The 12,178-nt window shown below is 58.9% G+C and overlaps 2 long non-coding RNA genes across 3 annotated transcripts; one reads left to right on the forward strand and one right to left on the reverse strand.

Moving 5' to 3' along the window:
• Positions 1 to 520: 520 nt before the first annotated feature.
• On the forward strand, positions 521 to 4,035 carry LOC123384282. The gene is made up of 2 exons (XR_006595107.1): positions 521 to 1,166; positions 2,883 to 4,035. It is a non-coding gene; the product is annotated as an uncharacterized LOC123384282 (long non-coding RNA).
• A 2,311-nt stretch (positions 4,036 to 6,346) lies between these two features.
• Positions 6,347 to 11,958, reverse strand: LOC109497950. 2 transcript variants are annotated; one of them, XR_006595108.1, is made up of 3 exons: positions 11,828 to 11,958; positions 10,770 to 10,850; positions 6,347 to 9,842 (listed from the first exon to the last, which is right to left on the reverse strand). It is a non-coding gene; the product is annotated as an uncharacterized LOC109497950 (long non-coding RNA). The 2 variants fall into 2 exon arrangements; XR_002154433.3 differs by lacking the exon at positions 11,828 to 11,958 and adding an exon at positions 11,401 to 11,469.
• Positions 11,959 to 12,178: the final 220 nt, after the last annotated feature.

The raw sequence follows: 12,178 nt of genomic DNA on the forward strand, positions 1-12,178 counted from the left end.
GTGAGTAGGGGTGGGGCAGAGAGAGAGGGAGACAGACCGAATCCCAAGCAGGTTCCTCACTGTCAGCACAGAGCCTGATGCGGGGATCGATCCCGAGAACCACGAGCTCATGACCTGAGCCGAAATCAAGAGTCTGACGCTTAACCGACTGAGCCCCCCAGGCGCCCCCGAGCTACCTTTTAATGCTGCCTTGAGATAAAACCACGTCCCTCCGTTTCCTCACCTGCCCCCCAGCCGCCCTCTTTCTGGCTTCAGTTTGCTGGTCACCCCCCCCCCTCTGGGTTCGGTAAGGAGCCGCACCCCATCCCTGAGCTTTCCCAGTAGAGCTTTCATTCACTGGTTCATTCCTTCGTTTGTTCCTTCGACAAGCGACAAGCGACAAGCATTAACTGCATGCTTTCTACCTGCTGCCTGCTGTGCTGGGGACACAGCAGGGAACAAAACAACTCCTGCCTTCGTGGAGCTGCGGACTGAATAAGGGAGACGACCACAGATAAGGTCATTTTTGAAACATTAAGCACAAGTAAAGGAACAGGATGGGAGGGCAGCACTGAGCAGGGAGGGCCTCTCTGAGGAGGTGATTGTAAGTGTGTGGAGGAACCGCTGTGCCCAGAGCCTGGCAGGGTGGACAGTTCCAGGTAAAAGAAACAGCAAGAGCAAAGGCCCTGGGGTGGGAAGATGCAAACGTCCACGGTGCCTGGCCCAGCGCAGGCATTCTGTGAACAGATGAACAAGGAGACACAGGGATGTGCTGTGCCGGGTCCCGTGCTGGGCACAGGGGAGGGCGATGACTGATGAAGAATGAATGAATGAACGAACGAACAGACCCAGGGTTTGCTGGGGTCCTGCTGCTCCTGCCCTGGATTCATTAGCTCTGTCCCAGGCCTTTCCCTCACATGCGCTGGCCTCATATGCAGCCCGGCTGGGAAGGGTTTTCCATTTCTAAGGGCCCTTGCACAGCCCCAAGACATCCCCCACATCTGCCCTGAGCCCCCTTTTCTATGTTCTAGAAACAGGCTCAGAGTCCGCACGGGCTTGTCAAGGGTTCCGAGAGCATCAGGCCGTTCCTCAGAGAAAGGCAGTGATCTGGGGCCACAGAAGCCCTCAGCCCCACCCTCGTCCTGTGTTGAAGTCCAGCCTGGATGAAATGAGATCTTTCCTAAAAGGTAGCATGTTGGTGCATCCACTCATGAGTGAGGCCTAGAGAGAGGGCAGGTCTGTCTGACACTGGTTCATGCAACAGATGTTGGGAGGGCTGCTGCGCCAGGCCTTGGGGTTGCAGGACAGGCAGGATAGGGCAGAGAAGCCCCTTGCCCTCACCCAGCTGTCGTTCCAGGCACGGGAGACGATAAGACAATTTAACTACTGGATCGGGGCGGTAAAAACAGCACAGTGAGCTGATGTGAGACGAGAAAGGGTGTGGGGAGAAGATCTCTAAGGAGGTGACATCTGAGCTGAGTGCAGGTTAGGGAAGGAATTGGCAGAGGGAGCTGAGGGTGCCAATGTCCTGAGGCTGGCATGAGTTTGGTGGGATGACAGACCGGCAAGGAAGCCAGTGCGCCTGGAAGAACGGGGTGACCTCGCAAGGTGATGTGAGGATAAATGAGACAGTACAGAAAAGGGTCTGGAACACAATACCTCAATCATCCTCCCCAGGTCTGGGCCTCGGGACCATTCTAGGAAAGGCCATGAGGTCTTTTGGGCCCTATCTGTGGCTTATAGGGTCAGTAACCCCCTCTGTGCGCCCAGGTGCCCCCACCAAGGCCTGGGGGATGAGAGTGAACACCGCCTGTCGTGAGGTGGTCCCCGAGCTGCGCCCCAGTCTATAGCAGTGGCCTCCCCTCCCCAGGACCTGCCCCTTGGTGGCCACATCCCAGCCATTCACAACTTGGGGGCACCTCCCCCGGCCTGGTCCAAGTGCCAGCCATCCTGGGTCACCCCGACCTGACCGTTTGACCTCGCTGAGCCTCAGGCAGGGCCGCCACCTGCCCAAGCCAGGCCTGCCTCTCGCCTCCTCACCCCACCCCCACAGCGGTTCTGGCGCCCAAGCCATGGGTTCCTTGGAATGTGATTATTTTTCTTCCCAGATAATTCAGGCCAGAAGACTGGGCCGGCCACTTCCGGCCACACTGACCCCACTGCCTTCCTGATCTTTCTTTCCACTAACTTGACACTGTGGTCAGAGGCCTAAAGCCAGACCCAGAAGCCCCCTTGCCTCCCCTTCTTGCCTGGCCCCTGATCAGCACCCAGCTCTGGGAATCTGACTAAACACCAGGACCCTCAGCTGCCCCTTTCCCACAAACCCCAACTGAGAACATGCTGACCCAGCCATGGCATCCAGCAAGTATTATACTCTACAGTTTATAGAGTGATTCCAAATCCTAGAGCTCCCCAGGGCTCCCCAGATAACCCACAGATGTGTCAGCATCCACACCTCCAGATTCATTCATTTAACAAGTATTTAATGAGCACCTACTGGGTGCCAGGCTCTGCCCCAGGCCCGGGGGATATAGCAGAGAACAAAACAGGCAGAAACACTTGTCTTCATAAAACTGACATTCTGGGGGGTGGGGGGTGACCACGGAGGGGGGTACAGGAAGAAAAAATAAGTAAAAACTCAATTATGTAGCATATTGGTTGGCAATAGATGCTATGGTGGAAAATAAAACAGGGTAGGCAGACGGGGGTGATTGGCGTGGGGCAGGAAAGGCCTGCTATTTGAGAAGGTGGCATTTGGACAAAGACCCGAATAAGACGAGGGAGTGAGTCATGTGGATCCTGGCGGGGGGGGGGGGGGGGGGGCGGGCAGAGAGGAATGTTCTAGGTAGAGGAAACAGCCAGTGCAAAGGCCCTGAGGCAGGAGCATGTCTGATTTGTTGCAGGAACAGCCAGGAGGCCGGTGTGGCTGGAGCAGAGTGAACGAGGAAGATAAGGGAGAAGATGAGGCCCGAGTGACAAGGGACACATCATGCAGGGCCTTGTAAAGATTTGCCTTTTTTCTCTGAGGGAGACAGAGACTGTGCAAAGGAGGAACAGGATGTGACTCGGGTTTTCTCAGTCCTAGCTGCATGCAGAGGACAGACCATGGGGGTGAGGGTGGAAGCAGGAGACGCGGAGGTGACAGAGATGGACCAGGGTGTGGAGGGAGGAGAGGACGGGGCTGCCGCAGGTGTTCCCAGGACACCGGGTAAGAAGTGACTGGACGGCGCACGCCATGCTTCACTGGTTCAAGACGGACATTGTTCCACACTGTGCACCTCTCCAGTCGATTTCCATGGCCTCTCGGATTCACGGAAACCAGACTGTTGGGGTAGTGGAGCACCTGGGGTGGGTGCGGGGGTCGGGGGGGAGGAGCAGAGACCCCCCAGCTCTGGATCCAGTCCAGGGAGGCCGGTGTTGACTTCTCCTGCCCCGGGGGAGGCTCGGAGGAGCCAGTTTGTGGGGGGCCATTCAGCACTGGGTATATTCCACTGCGTGCGATGCCAGACGGAGGGGTCAAGGAGGCTGGCGGGTCCAGAGCTGAGGGAAGAGCTGGGACTGGGGACACATGCCGGGGCTGAGGACGGTGAGGCAGTGGCCCGTGTCTGAGCTTCCCAGAGGCAGCATGGATGAAAAGACACAGGGAGGCCCGTGCTTTCAAATTAGGAAAAGGTCTCCTTCCTATAGGCACAGCCACCTGGGCCGGTGGTCTGGGAGTCATCGACAGCCTCTGCCTCTCCCTGTGGGTGCAGCCCTGCACTGGTCGCTGAGCACAGATGTGACCGCACCCCAGGCCCCAGTCAGCCCTCTGCTCCATGACCTTGGGGTCTTCCTGTGTTAACAGGATAAAACTGAGGCCCAGAGAGGCTGAGTGACTGGCCCGAGATCACACAGCTCTGAGCCACAGTGAGATTCACTCTGACCAGTGTGGCCTTGAACCAGTCATGCTGTCATAATTACCTGCCCCCACCCCTCCCCATGACTGTCAGCTCCTTGACCAGCCTGGTGAGGTCAGTTTATTCAGCGCTGACTGAATAAATCCTGGTGCCTGAAATACATCACACCCCCCATATCACTTTTCTTCCCCACCATCCTGTGATGTTGTCGGTGCCCCCATTCTACAGATGAGGAGACTGAGACTCAGAGAAGTTAAGTCACTAGTGTAGTGTGGCCCACGAGACCTGGGATCTGAACCCAAACTGTCTTCGTCCAGAGCTTTCCCTCTATGCCCCCCAGTGGGGCGGGGGAGCCAGGTGACCCAGGGACTAAGGATAACAATCAAACCTTAAGAGCCACCTTCTGCAAGCTGGGCACGTTACAAAACTGTCTTCCCCCAGCCCTAAGAGGCAGGGACTACTTATCAAGCCCATTTGATGGAAGGAGAAATGGAGCCCTAAAGGGAGTCCATTGGCCCCTAGAGCTCCTGCTGCCCCCTCTGACCCCAACTTTCCCAAAGGCCCGGAGGTGGTGAGAGGCCAGCCATGCTGGTGACCTCGAGCAGTTTGCTGGCCCCTGAGCCTTGGTCCCCTCAGCCTGACCACAGACTGTGACTCAGAGCCCTGAGTCCCCCCCCACCCCCCACACACACACCCACCACCACTGAGAATTCAGCCCCAGGAGGGATACTCCAAACCCCCGCTCACCCCCAGCCCGGGACCAGATCCCCTGGGCCAGTGCCCCGTGACACAGTCACCCGAGGCCAGCACTTCCTACGAAATCACAGATACGTGACCCTCAGGCTGCCAGAAGAGGGACCCCCGCCTCAGGGCCCTGAACCATGCCCGGGGAGCCCGACCCCCGCCAACCAGCCAGGGCTGAACCTGCACGTGCCATGCAAGCTCTGCTCAGCTAAATCACAGAACTGGGCACCAGGCACTTGGTTCAGTGAAGCACCTCTGGGTTCCTGGAAACAGCACAGCCCCATGCTGGTGGGGGCAGAGGGAGGGGCCGGGGCCCCTGAGGCCCAGAGAGGGGCACCAGTGGCCCAAAGACGCCCAGCTGGCAAGTGGCTGATGGGTGCCCCTGGAGGGCCCGGGAGATGGGTACGGGGGGTCCTTGAATCTGGGGGGCACCTGAGACTGTGCACGCGTCCACAAGCCGTACAACGTAGCGAGTGGGTAAATGTGGGCTCCGAAGCAGTTAGCTGGGGTTCTAACCCCAGGCCCCTGACATCCTTCTCTGTGAGTTTGGGCAAGCCACCCGACCTCTGGGCCTTGAGTGTCCTGGTCTATGAAATGGGCATGATGACGGACCCTTAGTGTGGGTTTCGCAGCGTGAGGAAGCCATCAGTCCCGGGCCTCCCTCGGCACTCGGCTCAGGGGCTTTCGTGCTGCGGAAGTTCAGGTGGCCACTGACAGGGACAGTGGGTACAGGGCCACTTCCTCAGGGCCCCAGGGCACCTCCACCCTCGCTCCCTCATTTCCTTCTTGGCTCAGCACATCTTGATTTCTTCTCCCCACTCTGGGGCCCTGGGATCGATCAGGGGGGTCCAGACAAGGGGATGCCCGAAGGAGCAGCGAGGGCCTGACCCAGAGCTCCTGGAGTGACACTCACACCCTAGATATGGAGCCACACCTGGGTTCCAGAGGTTTGGGCCTGGGATTCTGCAGCCCTGGTCCCTCCCTGAGCCTCAGTTTCCCCATCTCCGCAATAGCAAGAACAGTGCGTCCTTGTCGACCGTGAATTGGCCTGGAGAGTGAGATTAGGCTGGGGTCCTGTGGCAGAGAAAGGGGGGACCTCTGGATGTCCAGAGTGGCCAGGAGAGACCCAAGCCCCCTGTCGCACACCACATGGGGTGTGGAGCCAGCGAGGCAGGCGCCCCAACCCCACCCCCACCCCAGGCATAGTCACCGTGGCTCCTAAGAGAACTCCCAGTGAAAGCCCAAACACCCCCAAACCCCCCCCCCACCATCCCTCCACCCCAGAATCCGGGCGGCTCTTTGCTGCACCTCACAGAGGCTCTAGGAGTGTGTGGGTTGAAAACCTAGCTTTTGAACTTTTGGTTTGCTCAGCACAGCTAGATGCCCACGGCCAAGGCCAGCGGGCAGGCCCAGCCCCCGACTCAAGTTCACGGGTGCCAGAGCACCCCACTATTCATGCGCCATCCCACTCTCTCGCCTCAGCCCCCTCCCCAAGAAGACGGATTTGCCAAAGCCAAGTGCACGTGTGATTGCCACCCAGCTGTATTTTTATGGGCAAATGTAGGACTCACCTAAAATGTTCTTCTACTTTTTTTTTTAAACGTTTATTTATTTTTGAGACAGAGAGAGACAGAGCATGAATGGGGGAGGGGCAGAGAGAGAGGGAGACACAGAATCGGAAGCAGGCTCCAGGCTCTGAGCCATCAGCCCAGAGCCCGACACGGGGCTCAAACTCATGGACCGTGAGATCGTGACCTGAGCTGAAGTCAGACGCTTAACCGACTGAGCCACCCAGGCACCCCTACTTTTTTAAGTGTGTCTGTGCATGTGTATGTGTAGACAGGGAGGGAATCCAGAAGGAAACCCTCCAACATTTCACACCCTTACTCCAGCCCTTGTCAGCCAGGGGCTGCCCCCTCCCTGGGACACTTGGCCTTGCCTGGAGACATTTTCAGTTGTCACAACTCAGGGGTGCTACTGGCAGCTGGTGGGTAGGGCCCTGGGGGACAGCTAACGACCCTGCACCGGGCAGCCCCACCACGGAGGATGGTCCAGCTCGGAATGTCGAAGGTACAAGGTGGAGAAGCCACGCCCGGGCCTGCGGGAACGTGGGCGGCTTTTCTGTCCCCCACTGGGGTCCTCAGATTCCCTGAAGAGAAGTGATCAGGAGGACAGACGGACGATGCAGCCAGACCGCTGGGCTTTTACATCGCGGCCCGGGGCCCCCCCACAGCTGTGCACCCCCCGGACAAGAGTCCTTCCTCTCTGGTCACCAGCTGTGGCCTGGGGCTGTGCACAATGCCCCCCCTCCCCGTCGTGGGGGGAGGACTCGGTGGGATGATGTCTGTGGAGGTCTTGAAGCATAGTAGGCCCTGGCTAGATTCAGGAGAAGCTCACATCTGTGTCGTTAGGAAAAACGACAGTAACAATGTCGGTGCCCGAGAGCCAACCATGCCCAGGGACTGGGCTAGTGCATCACACAAAATCACTCAGGTTACCCTCACCGCAACCCTTTGAGAGAGAGATGATTATTATCTCCTATTTGGCGGGTGAGGAAATTGAGGCACAGAAAGGTTGGGCAGGTCGCCTGACGTCACACAGCAAGTAAGTGGCAGAGGAGGGATTACAATTCTTGTTTCAGGGCCCAGCTGCTGGCTCCCTTTCCTGCCTCTAACACCAGAAAAAAGGGCGGTTGTCAGTTGAGTCTCCCCAACTGTCTCCTCTAAAACTGGGTACCAGTAAGTCTTTGTTGGAATCCAGATCATTGCTGAAACGACAGATGTCCCCTTGTACCTGGCCACTATCCTCCTGCCAAGAGCCCCTGTTTACATGGTTCCCGGAGAGAGGCCAAGGCCGCTGGGGACTTCACAGCCCCTCCTGCCCCAAACCAACGTCAAAGCCCTCGGTGTCTTCAGCTCTGCTTTGGTTTCAGGCATTTTATGGGCAAGAAATCCAAGCCTTGGTCCTTCCAAAGATATTGGGCTCCTTGGGGGTGGAGGTGGCTTTGTGAGGCCACTGGACAGGCCACAGGCCGGTGACTGAGGCTTTGAAAGGATCTGAGGCCGGGAAGGTCTAACGCCCTTTAGGATCCAGGGCTATGTCCCGGGGGAACAGGACCCCAAGCCCACTCTCGTAGAAACACCTACCGGCCAGGTGCTCCGCCAGCCCGGGACCAGCTTCTTCTCATCCACTCTCCACCACGGCTTTCTCGAAGCCGGGCGACATTCTTCCCGTTACAAATGGGGAAACTGAGACTCAGAGAGGAGCGACCCTCCCCCCATCGCTCAGCATAGAGCCCGGATTCAGGCTTGAATCCTGACCTTCAGAGTGACCGGCAGGAGAACTAAGGGAGGACAGGTGGAGAAAATCCCCCCGGCGGCCTGGCCCTGGGCTCTAACTGAAGGTGAGGAGAGTCACTTGGGGGGACACGTCGAGGAGCATTCATATTTGAGGATAAGCACTCGCTGCAGTGTATCTGAAGGGCCTCAGGAGGGGCGAGGTCCCCAGAAGCTGGGCGTCCACGCTGGGTGTGGACACGGGCTTCTGGGGACGGGGGAGGGCAGGCAATGTCTACACCCCCACCCCACACACACACACACACTGGACAGCCTCCAGCCTCCCCAGCCCCACAGCCCGAGCAGGCACCCCAGAATACAAGCCCAGTCACAGGGGACGAGGGCAGTCGCCTCGCCACACCCAAGTGGCCCTGGACGGCCACCAGAGCCGCTTTCGGTTTATTCCTTCACTCACCTGTTCGCCCACAGGAGCAAAACTTACGAGCGTCTGGCGGCTGCTGGAACAAAGTGCCACGAATTTGGTGGCTGAAAACACGAGACGCGTATTCGCCCACAGTTCTGGACAATTGGGAAACCAAGGTCAGCAGAGCCAGAACCCCTCCAAGGCTCCGGGACACAGAACCCGTGCCTGTCCGGGCACCGGTGGGCTCCCAGAGTTTCCTGGCTGATCGACACATCACTCCAGTCTCTGCCTTCGTCCCCACGTGACCTTCATCCGTGTGTCTGTGTGTCCTCTCCTGTCCTCACACGGACACCGGTCATTGAGGTAGGGCCCACCCCTGACCCAGGAGGGTCTCATCTCAAGGTCTTTAAACTAATGACCTCTGCAAAGACCGACGTCCAGATAAAACCACATTCTGGACTCCTGGAAAGACAGGAGTTTTGGTGACTGCTGTGAGCTCTGGGCCCTGGGGACAGACAGGTGGATGAGACAGAGTGGCTGTGACCTCGCAGAGTTCCGGCACAAGAGTGCGCCGGGGAGACAGAAAGAGACAATCACAGGGACGAGGGCTGCAGGAAGCTCCCCCCAGAAACGCTGGCTCGGGGACATGCTGCACAGGCTGGGCCTGGGTGCACGACATCAGCACCCCAGCCTCCGGCCGGCTGCCTCCCACAGGGCCCTTCCTGCCCGCGCATCCTGGGGCCTCAGCTCAGAGCTCGTTTCGTCCAGGAGGCCTCTCCCCAGGTGCCCCCTCTGGGCTCCGAGGCCTCCTGAACTTCCTCCCAGCATCGGTAGGTGGTAGGGTTGTATTTTTTCTTACTTGGGAATGCTTTACTTCTTTCCAAAAGGACTGCTTTCTGTTAAAGAAAATTAATTAAAAGCGTCAACAGAAAAGTGCACTGTCTTCCTCCCTAAATCCACTGTGTAGGTACCTTCAGTTTAGTCACCGGTACCCAGTAGATGCTCTGTAAATTTTGTACAGCTAGGGCCTCAGGACAGGGAGGTGGTTGAGTCACCACCCCCGGCCCCCAGGAAGTCACTGAGGTACGATCTCTGTGCTGCCCAGTCCAAGGCAGGGCATACAGTTGGTGCTCCATAAATGTTGGGGATGACACAGGAGTTGCCCTTGGAGTCTCCTCCCATCTTTGCTGCCGTCTCTGGTGAGAGAAGCCCTTGGTCAACTCAGGGTGGGACCTGGTGAGGTGGGCCCCGGGGGGCCAGAGGCACAGCTGCTGGGAGGGCCTCCGGGAGGCTGCCAGGTATAGGAATTCCAGCCTGGTGGCCTTGGGGACCTGCTCGTCCCTCTGGGCCTCCACTCCAGGGGCCAACTTTCAGCATCTGGATCTTCCGTCCCCAACCGCTGCCCAGACATCAGGACTTTGGAGCGTCCACTGCCGATCTATGAGCACTTATAGAGTACCTACTGTGTGCCGGGGGCTGCTTTGCATAAGACCAGCCGTCTCCCTCCCTCATGGAGCTGGTGTCCTGGATGGGGAGAGGGGCAGACGAGTCAGTAAGACTTCAGGGCCGAGTGTCAGGGAGAAAGAGGGCAGAAAGGTTGAGGGAGTGGCAGATATTAAATTATATTAAATATTAAACAGGTCAGGGAGACCTCCCAGAGGAAGTGACACTTGACAGGGACAGTGATGGACGGCAGGAGGCTCTGAAGGAGGAGCCCATGTGCCGGAGCCCAGGGAGGGAGGGCGGGGAGGCAATGGGGCACGTCCTGCAAGGCCCTGTGGCCACTGTGAGACTTGGCTGTCTCCTGTGTGAGGTGGGAGCCGTGGAAGGTCTGAGCACCGGACAGACAGGACGTGACTCGGTTACATAGGGTTCTCAGCCTCGGTGCTATTGACCTTGGAGCTGGATCATTCTCTGGGCACTGCAGGATGTTTAGCAGGGGCCTCCACCCACCAGATGCCAGTAGCACACCCCTCTGCCAGTTGTGACAACCTAAAACGTCCCCAGAATTGCCACATGGCCCCGGCGGTGGGGCTTTGCAAAATGGCCCTGTTAACCTGTAAGGGACTGTGGGGGAGCTAGTCTGGAAGCAGGGAGACCAGTGAGGAGGGGACCGCGAGTCCAGCCAGAGAGGCTGGTGGTGGGCGGTGGGGAGGGTGAAGGCCTTACTTTCTAACGTTGTGATCTGTATTTTCTCAAGTTTCTGCCACGGACACGTTTCTCTTTTGCAATCAGGAAGAAACGAAAACAAGAAAGAAGTGTTTGGCTTTTTGCGTTTTGTTTTTTTAGGAGAGACTCAGGTGAAGCATTTCTGCTCACCCTTAAGAACAGCTGACTGTGTCTGTGCCTCAGTTTCCTCGTGGGTGGAGGCACGGCTGGTGGGACGCTACAGGACACAGGCCTCTGACAGGGCACGGCGGGGATGGCTCTCGGAAGAGTAAATGCACTCACCTGCAGTTCTAAGAGCTGATCGTCCAGAAAATACTCCTGAGCCGCCAAACACAAGCACAGGGGGTGTCCGCGCAGCGGGATCTATGGGAGTGAAGACCGGCCACAACCCGATGGAATACTACACAGCCGTGAAAAAGCACAAGGCTGCAGGAAGCCTCCCCGCCTACTGTTAAGAGAAAACCGCCAGGCACCCGGCAGTGTATATTTCAATGCTATTTGTAAAACAAAAACAAAAATAGGAAAGAGAATGTGTGCGGACCTGCGCGTGGGTTCTGGGGCACCCCCTGGAAGGTATGGAAGACAGCTCTAAGCAGGGGTAGGGCTGAGGGGTGGGAGCAGGAGGAAGTCTCCGTTTGCTCCCCTTGGCCAACAAAGAAAATATGAAGAATGACGCCCCCATCTCCAACCCAAGAGAGAAAACCCCTTGGAGAGAACGGAGCCCCCCCTCGTCACTCACCCCCACCCCCACCCCCCACGGAATCGCCATTCCCGAATCCGCGGCGTATCCTTCCCACACGTGGCTTCTCTCTGGTCACTCGCTGAGCACCCCGCGAGTCCTCCCGAGTTTTGCCCTTTTTTTTTTATGCTGGGTGGGTCACCTTTGCCCCCCATCAGGGATGCGGAAGCTTACGCGAAAAAGAAGTCTTCTTGGCTCGTCGCCCCTCCGGGTGGCTCCTGGAGCTTCGGTTTCCCGGAAGGGGGGGGGCTGCACCCCTCACCCCCCTCGCTCCCCCCCCCCCCCCCCGGGTCCGGGTGGCCGGGCGGCGGCGGAGCGGAGCGAGACCCGGGCGCAAAAGCCCGCGTGCGGCTCGCCTGGCTTCTGCAGGCCCGGGGCTCGGAGCCAGCAGGCTGGAGCCAGGCGGCCTCCCGGGCCCTCCTCGCAGCCGCTTTTGATAAAGCCCCTCTGTGCGTGGGGTGGGGGGGCCCGGCCGGCTGGAGCCAGCGCACATCTGGAGGCCAGCACAGGCCCGGGGCGGCCGGCGCGGCTGACAGCGGCGCCACCCTGAGCCACACGCCCGGCCCTGGGTAAACACGCCCGCGCCCACCCAGCGGCTCACCTTTCGCCCACAAGGCTGCCTTTCTTCTCGGACCCGGGCCGAGGCCGCCGCGAACATTCCTCCCGGTTCAGGGCAGAACGGGCTGCTGACCTCGCGGCTGGGCCGAGATCCGAATCCCGGCGCTGGGCGTCGCCGGGCTGGGGGAGGGCGGGGGGGCGCGGCGGGGGCGGGGGGGGGCGAGGAGAAGCACCTACTACCTGCCAGGGGGCCCAACTCGCTCCGGCCCCCCCCCCCCCGCTGTCTTGGGAGTGGGGACATGGGGTTAAGAGTGTGTGCTCTGGGGCTCAACGTCCGGGGTTCGCAGCCCAACTCAGCTGTGTGACCTTGAGCGAGGCTCTCAACCTCTCTGAG

This window comes from Felis catus, chromosome A3, assembly GCF_018350175.1.
Source record: "Felis catus isolate Fca126 chromosome A3, F.catus_Fca126_mat1.0, whole genome shotgun sequence".
Taxonomy (NCBI): domain Eukaryota; kingdom Metazoa; phylum Chordata; class Mammalia; order Carnivora; family Felidae; genus Felis; species Felis catus.